This window comes from Heterocephalus glaber, unplaced genomic scaffold (genome assembly GCF_053883595.1).
Source record: "Heterocephalus glaber isolate CG9 unplaced genomic scaffold, H.glaber_assembly_v1.0 deba00001067, whole genome shotgun sequence".
Classification (NCBI taxonomy): domain Eukaryota; kingdom Metazoa; phylum Chordata; class Mammalia; order Rodentia; family Bathyergidae; genus Heterocephalus; species Heterocephalus glaber.
In genome coordinates, this window is record NW_028258187.1 from 3,512,520 (window position 1) to 3,525,472 (window position 12,953).

The window sequence follows — 12,953 nt, forward strand, 5'->3', positions numbered from 1 at the left end:
TTCCTGAGTATGTCCAGGTGGGTCAAGGGGGTGTGAACGTGGGTTCTGTGTCTGGTCCCTGGTCCCCTCCTCTCTGTCACTGTTCCCCACTCTGCTTCCCAGCCAACATGGACTAAGCAGCTTTGCTTCACCACACCCTTCTGCTGTGATGTTTCTGCCTTGGAGCCGAATGACCATGCACCGGATGCCCTGAAACCATGAGCTAAATTGGACCTCTCCTCCTTTAAATTTTGCATATCCAGTATTGTGTCCAGCAACGGAAAAGTTGACTAATATAACTATCATCTAAATGTAACTACAATTGGATCTGGACAGCAAAAACACTGCTAAATAAAGGAAATTTTGGTGCCACTTATTTAAATTTGGCCTCATTTTCAGAAAAAATGTTTTGGTTTTATGAATGTCTATTTTGTAGCTAGGTGTAAATATCAGTTATAAAATCATGTTTTAAAAATGAAATTTATTTGCCTGTATAGTTTTCTGCCTGGCTAGCTAAGCATTACATGCAATAAGATGTTTGGTAATTTTATGTATATATTTTCTTCTTTTAACATAAGGCAATTTAGAACATAGTTTGAAATGGGAAAGTGCTTTCCTTTACCATGAGTTTGATTCTTCTGGCCTTGAGGAGAGTCATAGACTGAGATTCTCTTGTCTGATGGAACTCTGTTTTCCTTTGCAGGAATACATATCATGTACAATAAGAGCTTCCAGTACTGGACACCCAAAGTTAAAGAGGAAAGGTTTATTTTAGCTCACAGGTTGTAGAGGTTTCAGTCCATAGTTGGCTGGCTCCAGGGCAGGGTGGCCTGGCAGAGGAGAACAGTTCATGGCAGGCAGAAGGCAGCAAGCAGCGAAGCAGAGCAGTGGTTGGCAAACTATGACCTCCAGGACAAATCCATTCTGGTTTCTGCTTTTGTTAATCAAGTTTTATTAGGATACAGCCAGCCACTCCTGTTCCGTTTCTCACTCCAATGGCAAGGCTCATTGTGCCAAATGCTCTCTATACCCACAAAACATAACATAGTTACTGCAAAGCATTTTTATTGAAAAAATTATTGAATACCATATCAAATACAGTATTAAAATATTTATATTGCCTTTTCACTTTTCAGCCTTTTAAAATAAGGCTTCAAACCTTAGTCAGGCAATGTCTAAGCCTTTGCTCCAAGAGCACTGCACAGTGATTTGCTTGAGGTCACTTCCACCTCCTGTAGTCTATACGACCTCGGGCAAATCACTGTGCTATTCATGGGGATCTCAGCTGAGACCTCCTGCAAGACAACCTTCAGCAGGGGCACAGCTGGTTGACACTTCTGGATGCTATGCCTCCCTTGGGATGCTTTCAGCTAAAGGCTGAATATGACCACAATAGTGGTCTTTAATGTCCTCATTTATAAAAGGATGTAAAAAAAGAGTAAGTAAATAATGCAGGCACCATTTTGGTGCAGTGCTTGGCATCCACTGATGTATATCCCTTTCTGCTACGGCCTTGGGATGGTACCAGGCAGTCACTGCCTATTGGGCCTTCTCTTACTGCTTCCTCCCATACTGTTCCTGCTCTCTGAACCCTGTGGGCATGGACATCCTTTCCTTTCTTCCAAGATCCTTGTTAAATCAACATTGAGTTTTTTCCAGTGATGATCACAGCAAGGAGCATGAGAGAGCTGACATGCATGGAAGGCTTCCTGATATTCATAGCCCACTCTCCAGCCATGGAGTGTCCAGACAATGAATAGAGATATAAAAGGACTTCTCTTTCCAAGTCATTTTTTTTTTCTTGTTAAGCACCAAGAGTCACAGCATGGAGGGCAAAGTAATTTAGGACCAAAAATGCAGTCCTGTCCTGGCACTCTTGAGAGTAACACTGATGACATGTTCTGCGATCCACCAGAAATCTGAGCCTACCGAAAGCGTCTTTAAGCTTGTAGCTTCAAGGCAGGAAAGCTCCATTTCTCCTTCCAGTTAATCACAGCAAACAGTGCTTGGAGCCTTGCCAAGGGTGACTGAATACCCCAGATGATTAAGAAGAGTCCGGGATCCTTCCGCAGCTGCGACAGTGTACATCCGGTCACAGATGATGCACATCCAGTAAGGGACAGTGCACATCCGGTCACAGACAGTGCACATCCGGTCTGAGGTGCATCGGAAGTCTCTACCCCCTTCCCTCCCTCCCACCCCTTGGCTGGATGATAAATCTTAGCATAAGCTTAGCATTATGCTACCCTCCCCAACTCTACATCCAAGTCGGGATAACGACAAGCAGACATTTACTCAAGAATTTGAAAATTAGTGAATTAGAGGCTGAAAGAAGTCACCAAAATGTCTCTTAGAACATTTGTTGCAAAATTATTTTCGTCATTTAACTGTCCCATGTTACATACAGGCTCAAAGTATAGCACAGATATACTCTATTTACTAGGATATTGAAATGTATTGTATGTTGCTAGTTGGCCTTCAGGCAAAAATAGGAATTGTTTGAATTAAGGATTAGTATTTCCCTTCAACTGTTCAATATTTAATGGTGGACAAGTATTCTCCCTAGTGTGGAGATTGCTGGGCATCGGTTTGTCAAAATTACTGCATGAGTTCAAAATGCAATAGTTCTATTAAAACGCTAATTCAAAAGGTGCTATCTAGCCCCATCTCCTCCACCTCTCCTGGCCTTTGTAACTTGGTGGCTTCCAGGGGCCAGAAGGCACTCACATGTACAGCATTCTCCCTTGCCCACGGCTTTGCTTTCCATGGGTTTAGTTACCCATGGTCCACCACAGTCCAAAAATATTCAATGGAAAATCCAGAAATAAATAATTCATAAGCTTTAAATAACTTTTAAGATAGTATATTTTTATACTGACTCTATTATTAATCATTGTACTTAATGTCCTGCTTTGCGTAATTTATAAATTAAACCTTATAGTAATGTATATATAAGAAAAAAGCCAGCGTATACAGGGTTTGATGCTGTTGAGGGTTTCAGGCATCCACAGGAATCTTGGATCATGTCCCCCACGGAAAAGGGGCCACAACTGGTGCTCTTTAGTATTCCTTTCGTATTTGGGTTCCACCACTCACTTCTCACCATGCCCTCAGTGGGCTGCAGGAGCAGGAGAAGGCTTCAGCAGACATACCAGGCACTGCATAGCCTCTGAGTCTGCAGCTGCCTCTCCTGGAAACTCTCCCATTCCTTTTATTCTCCTTCCTGCTCTTCCACCACTTTTGCTTAAGCAACATTTCCTGTTTTTCTTGATCTCCTTGATTCCACTCAGCTATCACTCTGCTTGAGCAGATTTTTTCTCTACCATGAATCGGAGAACTAATTTGCTCTACATCAAGGATGGAAAACCTATGGCCAAATCTTGCTCACCACTAACCATGTTTGAAAATAACATTTTATTGGAGTGCAGCCATCCTGTCAGTTTGTGTGTTGTCTTTTTCTGTTTCTTACTACAATGGCACCATGAGTAGTTTAGACAGAGACAATATGATTAGCAGGGCCAAATATTTATTCTTTGCCTTTTTGTAGAAAAAGTTTTCCAACCTGAGGGCCAAGGGTCTTTGAGTTTGGAAGTACATATGCAAAAACAAATTTGTAATGAATGTTAAGAGTAATGATTTGGACCACATTTTTTACTTAACAGTTTCTTAAAGCATAAAGGAAATTGATTATTGAAATAGCAGATGTGATTTATAGGAATTTGAGTTATAATTACTATTTCAGGGAGTATCTGTCATATAGAACCAGGTATATACTAATTAATGAAGAGGAAGTTTCTAGCTTTTATTTTTACAAGCAACTCTGTCTTTTTAATCATATTGAGGCTATCTGGAGACATTTGAAAAATTATTCAAATATACTTTTTATTGATATAAAATATATATTTAAATCATTCTTCTGCATACAGTTCAGTGGCACCAAGGAATTCATATTGCTGTGCAACCATCTCCGTGATCCATCTCCAGATCTTTATCCTCCCAAACTGAGACTTTGAACACATTAACATTAAGTATCCCTTTCTCCCTCCAACCCTTGGTAACCATCATGCTACTGTCTGTCTCCATGAATTTGATTTCTCTTGGTAGGTTATATAAGTGGAATCATACACTATTTCTCTTCTTGTGATTGGCTTATTTCTTTTAGCTTAATGTCTTCAAGATTCATCCACATTGTATCATGTGTCAGAAATTAATTTTTTTAAAGGTGGAGTTATATACCATTGTATGTATATGTATGTGTATGCCACATTTTGTGTGTCAGGCCATCTGTTGATGGACACTTTTGTTCGCTTTCACCTGTTACTATGCACAGTGCTGCTATGAACATGGATGTACAAATATTTAACACCCTAACTTTGATTCTTTGAGTATTTACCCATAAATGGAATTGCTGGGTTATATGGTAATGTTGTGCTTTTATTTTGAGGAATTATTGTTTTCCATAGCCATCGTACCATTTTGAATTCAAATCAGCATTGTACGAGAGTTTCAGTTTCTCCACGTTCTTGAAGCATTTGTTATTTCCTCTGTAATGGTCATCCTAATGATTGTGAAGTGACATCTCATTGGAGTTTTGATTTGCATGATTATGATGATTAGTGATATTGAGTACCTTTTTATGTGCTTATTGGTCATTCACATATCTTCTGGAGAAATAGTGACTGAAGTATATGCCTATTGTTTACTCAGATTTTTTTTGTGGTGGTTATTGTTGAGTTGTCAGACTTCTTTATATATTATGAAAACTAGCCTCTTTGATATGACATGTAATTTACAAATACTTTCTGCCATTGTCTCTTTGATCTGTTGATAGTATTCTTTGATGTACAAGTTTTAAATTAAATGTACTATAATTGCCTTGTTTTTCTTTATTTCATATGGTTTTAAAAAGCTTTCTGCTGTTTTCTTCTGAGACTTTTATAGTTTTAGCTCTTATATTTACATTTTAAATCCATTTTGAGTCAATTTTTGTATACAATATAAAGGTGCAACTTCATTCTTTTATTAGTAGATATCTTGTTTACCAAACAGCATTTGTTGAAGAAACTGTTCTTTTAAATGGTTTAGCACCCCTGTCAAAAGTCATTTTCATGTTTGAGAGTTTATTTCTGGGCTCTTTTTCTTTTTTGTGGTACAGGGGATCGAGCCCAGAGCTGCATGCACACGCTGGGTTCTCTATTCTATTCCATTGTCTGTATTTATGCTTAATACCATACATTCGGATTACTACAGCTTCCTAATAAGTTCAGAAATCAAGAAACATGACATTCACGCTTCTTTTAAGGCTTTTTTTAATTTTAGTTTTTGGGGTACTTCTACATTCTACATAAATTTTAGGGTTTTTTGTTTGTGCAAATAATTCACTGTGTCTAATGTGCCTTTATGCAAGAATATCTACATGAAGGAAAATCTTTCTTCTCTTCCTTTATCAATGTTGTGACCTTACCATTTCTTTTCTTTTGCTCTTCTCTTGCCCCATCAGAATAACACCTTTTTAATTTGCCTGCAGTGCCCTTCTCAGCTGGGTGGGTTGAGCCCAGCAGTTAGGCTGGCATCACTTTCCTCCGGCAACTATTTCACATTCGGGTCAGCCCCACTCCTCTGATATTTCTGGTTTCTTTGCAGGGACCCCACATGTCTGTGTGCTGCTGGGGTGGGCCGTGGGAACCCTTTACCCGGCTGCTGTAAACATGGTCATCTGGCTAATAATGCTTGTGTGCAGCTGGCAGGAACACAGCTGGAGAACATAAAGCGTTAGCCTCTCACTGCCAACTGGATTTTAATGACCAAACCACAAAGGTTTGAACTATTTAAATAAAATAGGACAAATGGAGGAAAAAATCTAATATTCCTACCCCCAAAATAAAAAAGCATGTGATTTGTAATCTGCAGGACTATAAAGCTGATGTTATATTTGCAAGGAAAACAGTGGAAATATTTCTTGGATATGCACAGCAGACACTACTTGGAGTTTCAGTATTTAACCCAATAAACTGTATTATTAAAACTTTGCAGGCACAAGTCTCTACCTTTTCCTTTGGAGACTTGGTTTTGTTTTATTTTTTTAGCTGTCTTCCAAAAGGAATTCCAAAGTTTTTTGACAATTTTATCATTTCTGACTTAAGCCTGTTGCAAATCTCTTTGAAACAAGTAGGCCCAAGGGTGGCTCAGGCAGCTGCCTGAATTCCACACAAATGTAAAAAGTCTCTTCCATTTTGAGTGCTATACTTCGCTGTAATAGAATCCAGATGCTTAAACCATTCAAAGATTACCTTTTACAGTGTGAACAGAAGCATGAATGTAAGTGCTATGTTAAAATGTAGTTAGATTCCAATTGTTACTAAGCTTTTAGAGCATAACTTCTCAAGGAAAGTTGAGACAGAGAAGCCTGGGGGGAAAGAGAACTAAGATATGGGGCTGGGAATGTCTTATCATGCAATCACAGGAGGGAGTCATAATTAGATTAAACTGCTGCAGGGTATTCATAATTAACAGCCAAAGGGATCCGGAGACTCCTTTGGAGACAGAGGCAATCACTCAGCAAGCTGCAGCCAGGTTTCTCCATGTAGTTGGAAAGAAGGAAAAATCCCATCAGGACGCAAAACTGAGCCCTGTGACTCAAGGCTGTCCTTACTGTCACCGTCTTCCCTCCAGTGGAGTGGAGTTCTGGGCAGCCTTTCTGTAGCTCCTCACATGTTCCTGCAGCTCAGGTGAGTGCTTACAGTCTTGGTTCATACCACTTAGTTCATTACTGAAAGGCTGAGCACTTCCTGACCTCAGATCCTGTATGGAGATAGCCACACACATGCACCAGCAGCCACCTCTTATGTGAAGATAAATGACTGACCTTTTCAGCTATCAGACTGAATGCCTGATGGTTAAACAATGGAGACAGCCAGTCTTGATAGCCCAACAATTTTGCTGTTAGGATGAGGCTGCAGAGCTGCTTGCAAACTTTTAATGAGCAGTCTGCCAATGGTTGAGCCGATTGCTTTTTCAATGAGAGGAATACGTAGAACAATTTTTATCACATTAAATTTCAGGCACCATGAATGAGCACTCTTTCCAAGGTGGAAGAGATTGGTGGAGAGAGGAGGGAAAGTAAGGGCAGATAATGGGGAACGAGTAGGCAAAGTATGCTATATGCTTTAACATTTGTGAGGATGTTACAAGAAAACCCAATATTCCATAAAATTAATATGCACGAATAAAATATATCTATTGGTGGAAAGGGGCATTTATTATACAGCCATACTATGTATGAAACTGTTTCGGAAATCTCAGAATTGAGAGTTCTCATTACAACAAAAGCGCAAAGTTCTACAAAAGGTCAAAGAAGGAGCCCTTCTGAACAGAGGATTCTGCTGAGACCCAACTACTTCCTCTGGTGATCTCGACCTTATTTAAAAAATAAGGAAAGTGGGCAAGATTTTTAAATTTTCTGATTCTAATAATTTGTGGCTCTGAAAATATTAAATCAAAGCTGACTGTGGGACCTCCTCATGGGAAGAACAAAGTATGTGAGTGTTTTCTTTTAGTAAATATGATTGCAAGGGTCCCTGCCCGGAACGTTTATGCTGTCATCATTCTGCCTTCCAGGTTGCAGAGTGAACACCTCTGAGGAAGGCAGCCCTCTGGGGTGACAGAGAAGGCGTCTTCAGAAGATCTGACTGGGAGCTCAGTGTCCTGCGAGGGTGGAGGAGCACTGGGCCATTCTCTTCTGCAGATGCAGTGCTGCGGAGCTAAGGGACGGGGGAGGAGCTCTAAGGAGAGCGAGAGGCTGCAGGGCACTGGACTGGGAGAGATGGTGGGGTAGGCAGACCCCAGAAAGAGGACTGCACTGAAGCTATCATTATTATTATTGAGGCCAATGTTGGGAGGTACTTGTTCTCTATCTGTGGTGGACTAACTAGGCTCAATTTGGAGCACCTGGCTGAACTGAGTCAGTGTGATTCTGGGTGTGGAGGACCCACCTGAGGATGGCTGCCAATGGCCTGAAAGGAGAACTGGATGGGAAGATTGTATGCTGTTCATTTCCCTGGAGAAGCCTGCCCCCGCTGGTTTTCCTGACATGCACTCGGCTGTTCTCATTGTCAGAGGAGCTCAGGGCCGCACTGCTGCTGAGAATGGCTGCTGTTCTCAGGGGAGTTCTGGTCTTCACCTTGAGAATTGCTTCCTAGCTCCAGTGCAGATTCCTCAGACTGGTGGCACAAATCCTTCACCCTGCGAGCAGGATGGAGAAATGGAAGGAGGAGAAGAGGGTGAAAGGAAGAAGGAGAGAAGTCTGTTCATAGATGGGGGAATAAGAGTTTTCTCCAGATAAAGGAAACTAAAAAACAGAACATCCGGAGATTTGAGCAAGAATTGCTGGGAACAATGCACTTGATCTCCTTTCATGGTCTTTTAGGAGGTGCACTCTTTTGTGGGTGACTTCATAGGGCCACCCACAGTGTCACAGCTCTGCCGGGCCACACTGCGCTGCTCGTGTCTCTGTCCTTCCTGAATTGCCCTGGCTTTTCTGTTAGGCGATAGTTAGCTTTTTAGGGTGTCACCTACCTTGGTTCAAAACAATCAGCCCTTCCCTACACTCCAGAATAGTGATTGCAGTCTGCTCATTATATATGGGGTGCCTTGGACCTCTTGATATTGCATACGGCCAGGACTTATTGCATAGAACTGAATAAACTTAGATTTGCTCTGTCCCGATCAATCCAAGTATTCAAATTTGTACTGCACACTGGTCTTGTTTCATCAGTGTTCCTAGATGAGGCTAAAAAAATATTTTAAGCAACTAGAATAAAGTGTTAGAATTTTATTTTTTCCTTCATTTTATTCTCAAAAAGACAGATCCAGATGCGACAACATATAAGTCTGAAGTGGTCTTTTTTGTTTTCTCTGTTCCATAAGTGTCTGAGCCCATTATTTGGGGAGGGTCGACAACAATATTGTCCCGTTTTACTTGGTTTCACTGTTGAGGAGATCTGTGCACACCCTGTGCAAAGTGAAGTGAGCCTGCTCGCATCCTTTGGGACTTAGTGCAGTACAAGCCATGTGAGAACAACTCTCTCTGCTCTTGCTGGGACATCAGCTGTGTGGTACCAGGCTCGTGAGAGTGACAACAAGTGGCATGCAACTCCTTATAGTAACTGCCACCCGAACTCCTCTGCTTTAATGGCTCCGGTGTCGTGGTGGAATTATACACAAGGTCGTTTCAATTCTACTCTTCATTGAATGACTGAAAACCATGTCTTTGAGTCCACAGCAAACACTGCTGTTAGGGGCTTAGCTGATAACCCTGTCCCCATCTGTTTCTTGCTGATAGACTGAGCTCTTCCCCACCAGAGTTTTCCTTAGGAATCCACCCCTCTCCCAGGAGACCCAGAAAGAGGTCTCTAGCTCCACAGCCAGTGCATCCAAACTCAGCACGGGTCAGAGATGCAATTCTGGCCGAGACAAAAGGGAAAGTCTTTGGAGGCAGGCACCTAGGGAAGGTCTCCCTACTCCTAAGTTAAAATTAAAATATGATGAAAAGAAGAGACTGCTGCTACACATTGTAGTGTCTGCTTGCAGTTGTGATATTTGGAACCATCGAAGTATACAGCTGTCATGCTGAGGGCAAGAGAACAGAAAGGAGGGAGAATCTGCGTCCTTGATGCTATTTTTGAGCTCATGAATGACATAGTTCTGGGGTCACTGTCTCACCACTAAAAAGTATATGAGATGAAGAAAATCCCCTCTTGTTAAAGAGCAAGGAGCTGGGTTTTCATTTTTCATTTGCTGTCAAATGCATGACAATGGATCTACAGAAAGAAAGATATAAAATAAATGGAAAGATGCAGTTATTCCATCAGCTTATAAATAAATTAGAGAGAGCAAACAACACAGGAAAGGACCAAAGAAAATTCATGTAACCATGGCTAGAGTGGAGAGGCTCAAATGTTTTCATCCAGTGAAATGCATGGCCCACCAGTCTGGTGAAGTTCAGGGCTTCCTTCCTGGGAGAATTTGTCAAGCGAACAGAAATTAAATACTCTTTCCCAAGTCTGCCGGGCTAAGAACTTTGAAGCGATCATGATGAAAGGAGACCCCAGTGTTCTTTCTTGGTGCTGTCATGTCTCAGAGCCAGTTCACCTTGTCTTCCGCCCAGCTCCGACTTCCTCGTGAGCAGTTCAATCAAGGCGATCATGTAGCATTTCACACACTGGAATATGAATTAAACTGAAAAAAAGAGATAAATTTAAGGAAACTGTTTCCTTTATGGATGCTATGGAAGTCATTGCCAAGTGACAAGAAAGTGTTCCAGTATTTTTCCATTTCCTGGAAGCGAAGTGTTGACAACCACAGAAAGGCTTTTCCAGGGGCCGTGCACAGGCAAGGGGGTGTCCAAGTAGTCCCAAGTGCCTCCTGCGTTCATGAGGTTCACCTGCGTAGTTTCTCCCCCTGGTGTTCTGCCCCTGGTGTTCTCTCTGGAGTAAGATTATCCTTCCTGCTCCAGTGACCGCAGGCAGGGTCGTGGGATTCAATTTGGGCCCCAGGCGAGTAGCAGTAAGCCGTGCCATGTCCGAGCTGAAGCTTTAGCTTCTTGGTTCCCCCAGCATTCTCTGGCCTTTGTTGTGAGAATGTTATGCACCAAGTAGGGCTCACACCTTTGCCTGGATCCCAGAACAAGGAACAGCCCAGGCGAAAGGTCACACAAACAAGAAATCCACCTGTTTACTGGTAGTCACTTAGATTTCAGGGTTGTTTATTATTGAAGCATAACTAGTGAAAAACGATAAACACAAGATGACACTTAGGAAACATTTCAGATTTCTCCACAACCTTCCTTGATTCTGTTACCATGTAGTCTTTGTTGCATTTTGTACTCTTTTTAAATTTCAGATTTATTGTTTCTCAAACCTCAGTGCATATAGGATATTTAAACATTCATTTTAATTTGCATTTTAATAATATTTGTTAGTATTTTCGCTCTTCTTTTTGGCAAGTTAGTAAGTTTTATAGCTATGATCTTTGCCAGCAAAGCATAAGTAACTGGCTAACTGGTTACATGGCAAGGTAGATCACTCCCATTACAGCAATGTGATGTGGACTCAGCCTAAATCCAAAATGTCTACATGACCCCTTTTTAGTTGGAGGATTAACTAACCAGAATTGAGATAAGGCCTGATACGCCCAATCAAACATCTGGATTAAAATTTAAGATGCAGTCAATCATCTTGATATTTTTATTGTCACCACACCTGACCTTCAGATACTGAAGTGTGGAGTTGTCATCCTTGCTGGCTGAAAGTTTGTGGCTTCCCTTGATTCCAGCTGAGGCTCCTGGAGCAGCCGTCAAGACAGCACTAACAATTTTTTAAACAGGGAGGGAGCCCGCAAGTCACAATTTCACTGCTGTTCTGGGAAGAGTTGGCCCCTATTCCCATTCGTCATGGTCCCATCTGCGTTTATGACTTGTATATAGTCCTTCTTTAGGGACGAGGAGAGGGTCTGGTCTGGCACCGTTCCCGGGTCTACGCTCTGTGGAGGTATCCAGGGAAAGTCTGTTGCTGATCGACATGGACAGCTACACGAAAGACCGCGTCTCCCAGGGACCCCAGCCCGGTTCTTCCCGCCCCTCGGCACCCAGGCACTCCTGTTCCTCTCACTTGAAACCTTCCTTCGCATTGTCTTACTTTTTATTAACACACCAGAAAAGCGGAGCACGTAGACCCTGCTTTGGTAAATATCTCAGAACATGCGTTAACACAGAAGATACTCATCAACCATACTTGAAGGATATAAGTTAACTGTATTCATGAAAGCATTCTGACCATTAAAAGCCACTGAAAACCACAGCTGACCATTCATCTTGTCCAACTGATGATCACTGCTCATCTTCTGAGACAAGATTCCAGGGTCACCTTCTTCTGAGTCCTTCCACAGCCTCTTAGTCCGTGCGTCTTCCGGACCATCCTAGCATTGTGTACACACCTCCGCATTACTTCCACTGCAGCATGGTTGTATTGTGCTTGTGGGTTTCAGTGAAGGGTGTGTCAGGAGTGGACAATGAGCCTGGGGAGGGGTGGGTGCAGTTATTCCTGAGAATAGTCCTGGGAAGGCAGGGTGGTGCCTAGGACTGTGTGGTACTGATGAATATAAAGTGACTCAGTGACTTTGAGGTATACACGTCTTAGTCCATTTTCTGCAGCAATTACAGAATGCTCGGTACTTTAGAAAAGCAAGACATTTCTTTAGCTCATAATTCTGAAGCCTGGAAGTCCAGAATCTGGTAGCCCCATCTGGCGAGGGCTTCATACTGCTTCATAACTTGGCAGAAAAAGCGAGTGAGTGGCCTTGCTTTGTGACACCTGCTCTCCAACACGAGATGTTCTGGGGAGGGGCAGGCAATAGTAACATTCTGGGCAAAAAGGCAAGTAGGTTTGCTGTGAGTTCTGCTCTTGACTCGCTGTGTGATGGTAGACATAACCTGCTCAAGCCCAGGTTGCTCCTTTGTCAAATAAAAATAATAGAAACCTCCTTTTCTGCAACTGTGAGAACAGGATGATATAATCCAGTCAGAGCACTGATCAGAGTTCCTGAAATGTATTTAAGATCTACAGAAGGCGTGTAAATGAAGAACTTCACAATATCAGAGGAGGCAGAGAGTCATTCTCCAGGTAGCGACTGAGGAGACTCACTTTCAAACAAGGTGCCGGCTGCAGATGGCGCTAGGCTTGGAAAAAAGAGCCTCAGCTCAGAAATTTAAAATTTATTGTGCAAATCATGGGAAGTTTTGCTCCATTTATTAATTGAAGGAGTGACGTCAAAGTGGTATTGTAGGACAATCAGCAGCTCAGTAGATCACAGGCGAGATTAGAGGCAGGAAACTGGAGACTCGGGAGAACGACTCACCAGACTCTTGTGATTATTTAGCCACGAGGCAAAAAAGGTCCAGGACGGGAAGATGAATGCAG